The sequence below is a fragment of the Oncorhynchus kisutch genome, linkage group LG1 (genome assembly GCF_002021735.2).
Source record: "Oncorhynchus kisutch isolate 150728-3 linkage group LG1, Okis_V2, whole genome shotgun sequence".
NCBI lineage: Eukaryota > Metazoa > Chordata > Actinopteri > Salmoniformes > Salmonidae > Oncorhynchus > Oncorhynchus kisutch.
This window is the reverse complement of record NC_034174.2, coordinates 32,910,703-32,921,973: the sequence shown is the minus strand read 5'-3', so window position 1 is coordinate 32,921,973 and position 11,271 is coordinate 32,910,703. Positions and strand designations below refer to the sequence as shown.

Here is an 11,271-nt window from a genome sequence, read left to right as displayed (position 1 = left end):
CTATAGCCTGCCATTGAAAGTCTAACTGGCATGACATGAGACCAACGCCTTGCTAACGTCTGCGTGACGCCTGCGTGTTAATAAACCTAGGCAACAGTACCACCCTGTGGCTAACCTCTGCGTGACGCCTGCATGTTCATGAAAGTCATAAGGTGCATAAGGTGTATTTCCTGTTATTGCTAATGGCCTAGAAAATGTTATGTCCAATCTATAGATAATCTGTCTTTCCCTCAACACCTCATGGGATGGTATAGTATCTAATCTCGCTGTATACATATCTAAATGTTGTTAGCAAATCACAGATGGTGTTGTTACCAGTTCCCAGTATCAGACAACCAATAAGAGTTGTGACCGTGACTTTCAGTCGAATAGAGGAGTTCATAGGCTTTCCCAGAGGGTCCGTGCTATTCGGGTACCTTGGGATGTCTCTCCCGCAATCAACAACATGGGGCGGTGCACAATTGGCGTCGTCCGGGTTAAGGAGGGTTTGGCCAGCAGGAATATCCTTGTCTCATCGCGCACTAGTGACTGCTGTGGCGGGCCGGGTGCCACAGCAGGATATATTTTGGCCTACTGTGTTGATATAGCAAATTTGGTTTATTTGAAAATAATTACTTTTTGTTGGTAACGAGTTGAAGGCACATAGGCAATATTATTTACTGTGTCAAGTAGGCTAATAAAAACATAATTTTATGTGTTAGTATTATTTATTTCATGGATGAATTCAATTGTACATGAAAATATACACACGTATTGCTTTAGGATATACATATTTTACTTTGTAATACACTACCCCGACATGCCATTGCATTTTTTCCACTGTTTCTAGGCCTACACATTCACACTAGAGCTGAATTGAATGGGGGATGCATAAGTACTTTTCAATGAAGAAGGGAAATGAGGTGCAACATACAACTTTGATCGAAGACCTTAAATCATGCCTGACAAGACCAACGAAATCATAACGGTATCCTAATATAGTCTGGATACAGGGGTAGCCTATTCTACAATAATGTAATTGTATGTGCTAGTATTATTTATCTAATTGATAAATTAAATCTCCCTCCACAAGCAACCAAATCCTCTTCTCCTGTTGAACTAATTTGGTGCCACACAAAAATTACTGTATATACATGCCCCTGTGCCCATGTCAGTGCAACATGATCCATCCAAGGCCTCAGCTGGATGCCTAAAATGTGAGAAATGTAAAGAAGATGCTACAGTTGTGTGTGTGTGTGTGTGGATGGAGATCCAAGAAAAGACGTGATAAGATGGCAAAGGAGATAGTGATGAGAGTGGGAGCAGTATGAAAATAAAGACCCATTGGGATCTAAAATGAGTGTGGGGTACCCTCTTGTGTCTCCTTTTTGTCAGTTTGAGGATACTACAGTCAACCATAGTGGAGGTTCTTGGAACACTGCTATTTAAGTCTGAGCAGAGGTTGACGAAAACCTTTTAAAGGTGGTGGTACTATGATGCATGTTATCTTGAATACCAGGCAGATGTTTGAGTACAGACTGAAATGGTTTAAACTTACAGGCTAAACTTGAGAAAGGGGTTCCAACAGAGTTATTTTGCTGTCACCAAAGGAGAACCCTTTTTGGTTCCAAGTAGAATTTGTTTTGGTTCCGTGTAAAACCCTCTGTGGAATGGAGCCCAAAAGGGTTCTACCTAGGCACAGAAGGGTTTCTACCAGGAACCAAAAAGGGTTCTCCTATGGGGACAGAGCAATAATCTTTTTAGGTTGTAGATAGCACCACCACCTTTTTTCTGAGTGTAGGCCTATATTAGAGTGGTGGTTGCATGGTTTTCTGTAAAAAAATAAATGTAACAGGCCCTGTGCGTCTCTGGAGGATCTAGCAAGATAGCGAATCATTGTATCACTGACTCAGTATGACTATAATGAACATGTCTAACTTGCACCGTTATGCAATTATTAAGAGACTAATTCTGGCAACCAATGTTCCCGCATTAATTAATTGAGGCAAGCAGATCAGAGATGTCAAGGTGGCATCCAAGAATATGCTACAGTATGAGTATAGTGTAAATAACAACTACCAATAGAACTTCTAAATTATAAGCATTTAGTCAGTCAAATAATTACTCTGTAAAACAAGGAATGCAGTTACTCTATTTAACTAATAATGAAAGAATTGACACAAACAATTACAGTGTACATTATACATTACAGAATAACAGAGTATATGACTATCACCAATAGGATAAAACAACATGGTAACACATTTCTTCAGTTCAGAATAGTCTCTAAGAGAAAACACGGTGTGTGTTTGATACACATACAGTTGAAGTCGGAAGTTTACATACACCTTAGCCAAATGCATTTTCACAATTCCTGACATTTAATCCTAGTAAAAATTCCCAGTCTTAGGTCAGTTAGGATCACCACTTTATTTTAAGAATGTGAAATGTCAGAATAATAGTAGAGAGAATTATTTATTTCAGCTGGGTCAGAAATTGGTCAGAAGTTTACAAACACTCAATTAGAATTTAGTAGCATTGCTATTAAATTGTTTCATTTTGGTCAAGCGTTTTGGGTAGCCTTCCACAAGCTTCCCACAATAAATTGGGTGAATTGTGGCCCAATACTCCTGACAGAGCTGGTGTAACTGAGTCAGGTTTGGTCCTTGCTCACACATGCTTTTTCAGGTCTGCTCACAAATGTTCTATAGGATTGAGATCAGGACTTTGTGATGGCCACTTCAATACCTTGACTTTGTTATCCTTTAGCCATTTTGCCACAGCTTTGGAAGTATGCTTGGGGTCATTGTCCATTTGGAAGACCCATTTTCGATCAAGCTAACTTCCTGACTGATGTCTTGATGTTGCTTCAATATATCCACATACTTTTCCTCCCTCATGATGTTCTCTATTTTGTGAAGTGCACCATTCCCTCTTGCAGCAAAGCACCCCCACAGCATGATGATGCTACCCCCATGCTTCATGGTTGGGATGGTGTTCTTCGGTTTGCAAGCCTCCCCCTTTTTCCTCCACACATAAGGATGGTCATTATGGCCAAACAGTTCTATTTTTGTTTCATCAGACCAAAGGACACTTCTCAAAAAAGTACAATCTTTGTCCCCATGTGCAGTTGCAAACCGTAGTCTGGCTTTTTTATGGCGGTTTTGGAGCAGTGGCTTCTTCCTTGCTGAGCGGCCTTTCAGGTTATGTCGATATAGGAATCGTTTTACTGTGGATATAGATGCTTTTGTGCCTGTTTCCTCCAGCACCTTCACAAGGTCCTTTGCTGTTGTTCTGGGATTGATTTGCAATTTTCGCACCAAAGTACGTTCATCTCTAGGAGACAGAACATGTCTCCTTCCTGAGCAGTATGACGGATGCGTGGTCCCATGGTGTTTATACGTTCATACTACTGTTTGAACAGATGAACGTGGTACCTTCAGGCATTTGGAAATTGCTCCCAAGGATGAACCAGACTTGTGGAGGTCTACTATTTTTTTCTGAGGTCTTGACTGATTTCTTTTGATTTTCCCATGATGTCAAGCTAAGAGGAACTGAGTTTGAAGGTAGGCCTTAAAATACATCCACAGGTACACCTCCAATTGACTCAAATGATGCCAATTAGCCTATCAGAAGCTTCTAAAGCCATAACATCATTTTCTGGAATTTTCCAAGCTGTTTAAAGGCACAGTCAATTTAGTGTCTGTAAACCTCTGTCCCACTGGAATTGTGATACAGTGAAATAATCTGTCTGTAAACAATTGTTGGAAAAAGGACTTGTGTCATGCACAAAGTAGATGTCCTAACCGACTTGCCAAAACCATAGTTTGTTAATTAACAATACATTTGTGGAGTGGTTAAAAAACGAGTTTTAATGACTCCAACCTAAGTGTATGTAAACTTTCCAACTTCAACTGTAGGAGCTTGGTAACAAATTCTCAAAGTATGAAAAAAGTCATCTTAACTAAATTCAAGCAGAAACTCACGTCCAACCTGAATGAACATTTCTTTGCACTTTGCTAGTTAAAATAAAAGACAGGAAAACACAGCCAGATTCAAATCGAATTAACTCAATGTAAATGATAGGAGCGCATCCTTGTGTCGCACCCTCTTTGAACTATCCGCTGCCCGACGAACAAAATAACACTCCCTGTAACAATAAATCCATAGCACTTACAGTACAATAAAATATATAAAAATGAATAGATCTTTGTGAACTCTAAAAAATTCTAAGATGACAATTTAATTCACACAGTAACATTAATTTAGCTGATTCACGTTTTCATCTGTCTTCAACCCTCTCCTGGCGTCGGGGACCATGGAACGCCAGCCAGTCAGGAGTATAGTATCAAAGAAGAAGACCCCGTATGTAGTCTAACATAAACGTTAGACGAAGACAAATATTATTCTTTACCATATATTTGTATTTAAATGACAAAATATTGTTAAATAGGAATTAATAATTTAAGTTGTTTTTGCTAGCTACTGTAACATTACTTATTTACTTACATCAGCCTGCCTAGTCAGCTAGCTAGCTAGCCAGACATTTTTGTTTAGCTAACATTAGCAAGCTCGCTAACGTTAACTGTTTTTGTAGTTTTTTTTCCATCTAGGTAGTTGGTCATCTAGAAGTTGCTAGTTATACATTTAGTTATATTTGCTAGTTATACATTTAGTTATATGTCTGTCACATTGAGGTATCTAGCTATATGTTAACCCTGATCAATCAAATGCATAGGTGTACGCAATTATGGTCTTTCCAACTGCCCTCAACTAGGTCCTTTGCTAGACAGACACACAGACAGAGAGGATGTACTACAGCTTTGTGGACAGCTGGGCATGTGAAATAACCTTTTGTTTATCGATCACATTCTATTATATCTCAAATTATTATGATTTCAATTAATGTCATATCAGAGAGAACACAATGTTTCAATTTGTCAACTTAAAGGTCTGTACCTGTCTAGTCTGACAGAATTTTAAGAGGGTGAAGACTGACGTAGGAGTTGAAGCCCATCAGTTATTTCACATGATCTGTAAGTGTCACAGTTCAAATTTTGCCCTGATAAATTGTTTTGTAATGGTTGCTTTATTTGACCACAGCAGAGTTCAATATTATAGATTGTGTGTCATTATCCTTACAAATATAAAAATCTGCATACTGAATGACACAGATACGGGTAAGAATGAAGTATTCTTCTCTCTAACACTTTATATGTTAGGGGTGGACCTCATCGGACCCTTCACGAAATCCAGGAATGGCAACAGCTGGTGTATGACGGCGACCGATTATTTTACCAAGTGGGTGGAGGCAATACCCATTAAGGTCTGTAAAGGACAAGAACGTGCTTAACTCTAAATTCCCTTCTGTAACCCATTTAAAAAGGGTGCTTGGAATCAAAAATCTGGAACAAGGTACGGATGCTATCGGTTATATTCTGTCACCAATGGTTTGTTTTAGTTTTTTTAGAATTAGTTTTTGTTTTTCCATGGTACATAATCAGACATTTCTCAATATAGTCCATTGTCAATAGATATCCCTTTCCTATTCCCTCCTCCAGGTTTGGAAGAACGGACCAACCACACCCTCAAGACTGCCACAGGCAAGTCCCTTAATAGGTTCCAGGAATGGTGGGAGGACAACCTGAAGGTCATTCTCTTTGCACACAACAGCAGCATCCAGGCCTCCAGAGTACTCACCCTATATCCTGCTGTATGGATGGGAGCTACAGCTGTTGACTGAGGTAAATAATGCAATTGTATATACAATCATTGGATCAAATTTGTGATTGATTTAGTGTTGTTTGTCTGTTGCTATTTTTGTTTATCCTCTTAAGGATCACACCCTTTCTTTCAATTTCCGCCTAAAATGACATACCCAAATCAGGATCCGAAGCAAGGTTATGCATATTCTTGATACTATTTGGAAGGAAACACTGAAGTTTGTGGATATGTGAAATTAATGTAGGAGAACATAATACAATAGATCTGGTAAAAGATAAAACAAACAACAAAAGAACATACATTTTCTATTTTTATTTGTTGTATCATCTTTGACATGAAAAATAAAAGCCATACATTCAGATAGGAAAGGATGTAATTTAGATGTTGTCCACAAGAGGTCAACAGTGTATGTGCAAAGTTTCAGACTGATACCTTCAAGAATGAGCGAGCTACATATCATTTAGTATGAAGTCACCCAGGTGTACCTCACGAGATTGTCCAAATGTACCCAAGTGGCCTCCAAGTGGCCAAATTGGTAGATTGAAACATTTTCAAGTACATAACTATAGAGAACATCCTTCCTGTTTGGCCCTGTCCGGGGGTGTCCTCGGATGGGGCCACAGTGTCTCCTGACCCCTCCTGTCTCAGCCTCCAGTATTTATGCTGCAGTAGTTTATGTGTCGGGGGGCTGGGGTCAGTTTGTTATATCTGGAGTACTTCTCCTGTCCTATTCGGTGTCCTGTGTGAATCTAAGTGTGTGTTCTCTAATTCTCTCCTTCTCTCTTTCTTTCTCTCTCTCGGAGGACCTGAGCCCTAGGACCATGCCCCAGGACTACCTGACATGATGACTCCTTGCTGTCCCCAGTCCACCTGGCCATGCTGCTGTTCCAGTTTCAACTGACCTGAGCCCTAGGACCATGCCCCAGGACTACCTGACATGATGACTCCTTGCTGTCCCCAGTCTACCTGGCCATGCTGCTGCTCCAGTTTCAACTTCCACCTGACTGTGCTGCTGCTCTAGTTTCAACTGTTCTGCCTTATTATTATTCGACCATGCTGGTCATTTATGAACATTGAACATCTTGACCATGTTCTGTTATAATCTCCACCCGGCACAGCCAGAAGAGGACTGGCCACCCCACATAGCCTGGTTCCTCTCTAGGTTTCTTCCTAGGTATTGGCCTTTCTAGGGAGTTTTTCCTAGCCACCGTGCTTCTCCACCTGCATTGCTTGCTGTTTGGGGTTTTAGGCTGGGTTTCTGTACAGCACTTTGAGATATCAGCTGATGTACGAAGGGCTATATAAATACATTTGATTTGATTTGATTTGATTTGATTTGAACATACACAAATGCTATGGTAATAAAAATACAAGTTGACACACTCCCAGGAATGTCGTACATGATGGATCATTAGCTTCCCTACATACGACACTAACCTTCACACATCTAGATGGCCGTTCAGGGTGGGTGTGGAGCCAGAGACAGCAGCAGTGGTCTGACTGAATTAACCCGTTTCTACTGGAGGACTTAAATATGGTCTCTTTGCTGTTGGCTCCCAGAGGTCATCTGAGTTAGTCTCTAGCACCACAGAAGATTTTTTAAATTCTGTTAGATATCAAGTTTACTATGACTTATTGTTGAACCTTTATTTTAGAAGGGTGTGAACCCTGCATCAATACATCAAATAAACAACACATATCTATAAACATATATATTATATCGTTTGTGGAACACATGGACTCTAATGAAATTTGTTAACTAATAGTAAATAGGGCACAGACCTACAATGTGTACATATACAGACCGACAAAATTAGCAGAATACCCAAGCTATTATTCCTCCAGCTGGCACTATTATGCATTCGGTCAGCTAGCATTCTCCTTTCATCTGCCAAACCCAGATTCGTCCGTCGGACTGCCAGATGGTGAAGTGAAACCCATTAGGCTTGTGTGTGGCTGCTTGGCCACAGAAACCCATTTCATGAGGCCCCTGACGCAGTTCTTGTGCTAATGTTGCTTCCAGAGGCAGTTTGAAACTCAGTAGTGAGTGTTGCAACCGAGGACAGGCGATCCCGTTCTGTGAGCGTGTGTGGGCCTACCACTTCGCGGCTTAGCTGTTGTTGTTCCTAGATGTTTCAACTTCACAATAACAGCACTTACAGTTGACCGGGGCAGCTCTAGCTGGGTAGAATTTTGACAAACTGACTTGTTGGAAAAGTGGCATTCAATGACGGTGTCACGTTGAGAGTCTCTTTAGTAAGGCCATTCTACTGCCAATGTTTGTCTATGGAGATTGCATTGCTGTGTGCTCGATTTTATACACCTGTCAGCAACGGGTGTGGCTGAAATAGCCGAATCCACTAATTGGAAGGGGTGTCCACATACTTTGTATATATTGTGTAGGTGTTACAGACTCAACTCTACGCAAACACACACACACACTTAGCTACTATGGCCAAAGACCTGGCACTTTTACCAAACCATTAATAAAAATACAACCTAGCCCAAACACATGGAATTAACATTCTTACATAGGTACATTTGTCTTAACCCCTTTCCAATATACAAACACACCACACACTTACGTATTTGGAACACCTTCCTAATATTGACCTGCACCCCCTTTTCACCTTCATTTAACCAGGTAGGCCAGTTGAGAACAAGATCTCATTTACAACTGCGACCTGGCCAAGATAAAGCAAAGCAGTGCGACCCAAACAACACAGAGTTACACATGGAATAAACAAACACACAGTCAATTACACAATAGAACAGTCTATATACAGTGTGGGCAAATGTAGTAAGATTAGGAAGATAAGGCAATAAATAAGCCATAGAGGCAAAATAATTCAAATGTAGCAATTAAACACTGGAGTGATGGATGTGCAGAAGATGAATGTGCAAGTAGAGATACTGGGGTGCCAAGGACCAAAATATAAATAACAATATGGGAAAGAGGTAGTTGGGTGGGCTATTTAAAGATGGGCTATGTACAGGTGCAATATGAAGGATATGGATATGACGGATATGAAGCGAGGGTCAGCCAACGAAATATATCCAATCTTTTCCACAATTGTGTCAAGTTGCTGGATGTCCTTTGGGTGGTGGACAATTCTGAATACACACTGGAAACCCAGCAGCATTGCAGTTCTTGACACACTCAAACCGGTGTGCCTGGCACCTACTACCATTTCCCTTTTGCCCATTCACCCACTGAATGGCATACAAACACAATCCATGTCTCAATTGTCTCAAGGCTTACCAATTCGGTAACACTTTACTTGACACCCAGTGTCCAAACCAGTCATAACCATGTCATAATATGGTCATAACACTGTCATGACCCCTATATGTACACCTGTTGTGACATATATTGCTATATTTTATGGCTGGTTATGACACCTACATAAGAGTGTCAAAACCCACATTTATTCAAATGTATTTTTTCTCTGCCAAGAAATTTCCTTTCATTTGAACGTTTGTTTCCTAAGTCTTTTGTTGTTGTTGTAATTAATTCTTTGCAGTGATGTTTTTCCATCATATTTAAAATACCTTGCAGAAAACACATGTTATGACATTGTCATGAAGCATTATGACCATCCTGTGGATGCACTTTATGACACTGTCAAGAAGCATTATGACCATCCTTTGGCACTCTACTTGGACTAAGATAATACACTTTATGACTCTGTCAAGTAGCATTATGACCATCGTAATCATACGAGCCAGGCATATCATGTACATACTCTAATATCAGTCAAAAGGAGGGTGTCATGATGGTCTTCATCCATAACTGTCGGTACATAGGTCTAATTTATTGGGGTAGGTGGTGGGACAAATAAAGGTGGTCAATTCTCATCTTATTTTTATAAAAGTATCTAACTTGAAAGGGCATATATGTTACAGCCCGTTGGCTCATAATAATCGTAATAATAATCGTGCCAATCCAGATTTAAATTGCATTTCAGAATCATGATGACTAAGCACATGATGACTAAGCACATTGCTTTGCTTTAAAACAGGAGTATAGCCTACATGGCTGGCATGAAAATTAACCACGGGAAAAGTGTCCATGCCCCTGTTCTGAGACAGATGCATGATAGTGGTCCATTCTAAATCAAAACGAATTTCTCACTTATATGATTTAATATATCTAAAGACAACATTAAATTGAGAATAGTCTGATGGGTGACAATATTAGCCTATCACTTTTGAATTGATGTCTTATAGAGTTATTATGATGGCGTCGGAGCAGAAGACAGACATTTTATGTGCACCCAACCGATTGTGTTTTTTTTAATTTATCTGCGTTGTTTCTAACAATTTTTTAAACTCTTTTTGTACATAATGTTGCCGCTACCATCTCTTATGACCGAAAATAACTTCTAGACAACAGGACTGTGACTACTCACCACGGACTAGCAGAATATTTTTTCTTCTTTCACGACTCTGACAAGCCCAAGGCGGAGGATATACGGCTCCCTCAGGAACAGGCCCCAACCCCAGTGATCTGTGTGAAGAGGAGGCAGGGAAAGAGAGGTCGAAGGGCGGGCTGCCTTCTGAGAAGTCGGAGGAGATCGAATAAACCCCACTACCCCCCAAATTCTGCTAGCAAACATACAATCTTTGGACAATAAAATGGACACGTTATTGGGAATATTAAACTACCAACGGGACATTGAAAACTGTGAACAGTAACATCTTATGCTTCACGGAGTTGTGGCTGAATGACGACAATATCAACATACAAGTGGCTGGTTATACGATGTACCGTCAGGATAGAACAGCGGCGTCTGGTAAGACAAGGGGCAGAGGTATTTTTGTAAACAACAGCTGGTGCACGATATCTAAGGAAGTCTCAAGCTATTGCTCGCCTGAGGTAGAGTTTATCATAATAAGCTGCAGACCACATTACCTACAGAGAGAGTTTTGATCTATATTCTTTATAGCTGTTTACATAAACCACAGTCAGAGGCTGGCACTAAGCTAGCATTGAATTAGCTGTATTCCTCCATAAGCAAACAAGATACGCTCACCCAGAGGCGGCTCTCCTAGTAGCCGGGGACTTTAATGCAGGGAAACTTAAATCCGTTTTACCAAATTTCTATCAGCATGTTAAATGTGCCACCAGAGGGAATAGAACTCTGACCCACCTAACTCCATACATAGAGATGCATACAAAGCTCTCCCTCGCCCTCCATTTGGGAAATTTGACCAGAATTCCATCCTCCTGATTCCTGCTTACAATCAAAAATTAAAGCAGGAAGCACCAGTCACTAGATCAATAAAAAAGTGGTCAGATGAAGCAGATGCTAAGCTACAGGACTGTTTTGCTAGCACAGACTGGAATATGTTTCGGGATTCCTCCAAATGCATTGAGGAGTACACCATATCTGTCATTGGCTTCATCAGTAAGTGCATCGATGACATCCCCACAGTGACCGTATGTGCATACCCCAACCAGAAGCCATGGATTACAGGCAGCATCCTCACTGAGCTAAAGGCTAGAGCTGCCGCTTTCAAGGAGCGGGACTTAACCCGGACGCTTATAAGAAATCCCGCTATGCC

General features: G+C 40.5%; 1 long non-coding RNA gene across 1 annotated transcript; it reads left to right on the top strand.

The window, feature by feature from the left end:
- The first annotated feature begins 3,924 nt into the window (after positions 1-3,924).
- On the top strand, positions 3,925-5,915 carry LOC109905633 (uncharacterized). The gene is made up of 3 exons (XR_002257295.2): positions 3,925-5,015; positions 5,202-5,305; positions 5,541-5,915. It is a non-coding gene; the product is annotated as an uncharacterized LOC109905633 (long non-coding RNA).
- Positions 5,916-11,271: the final 5,356 nt, after the last annotated feature.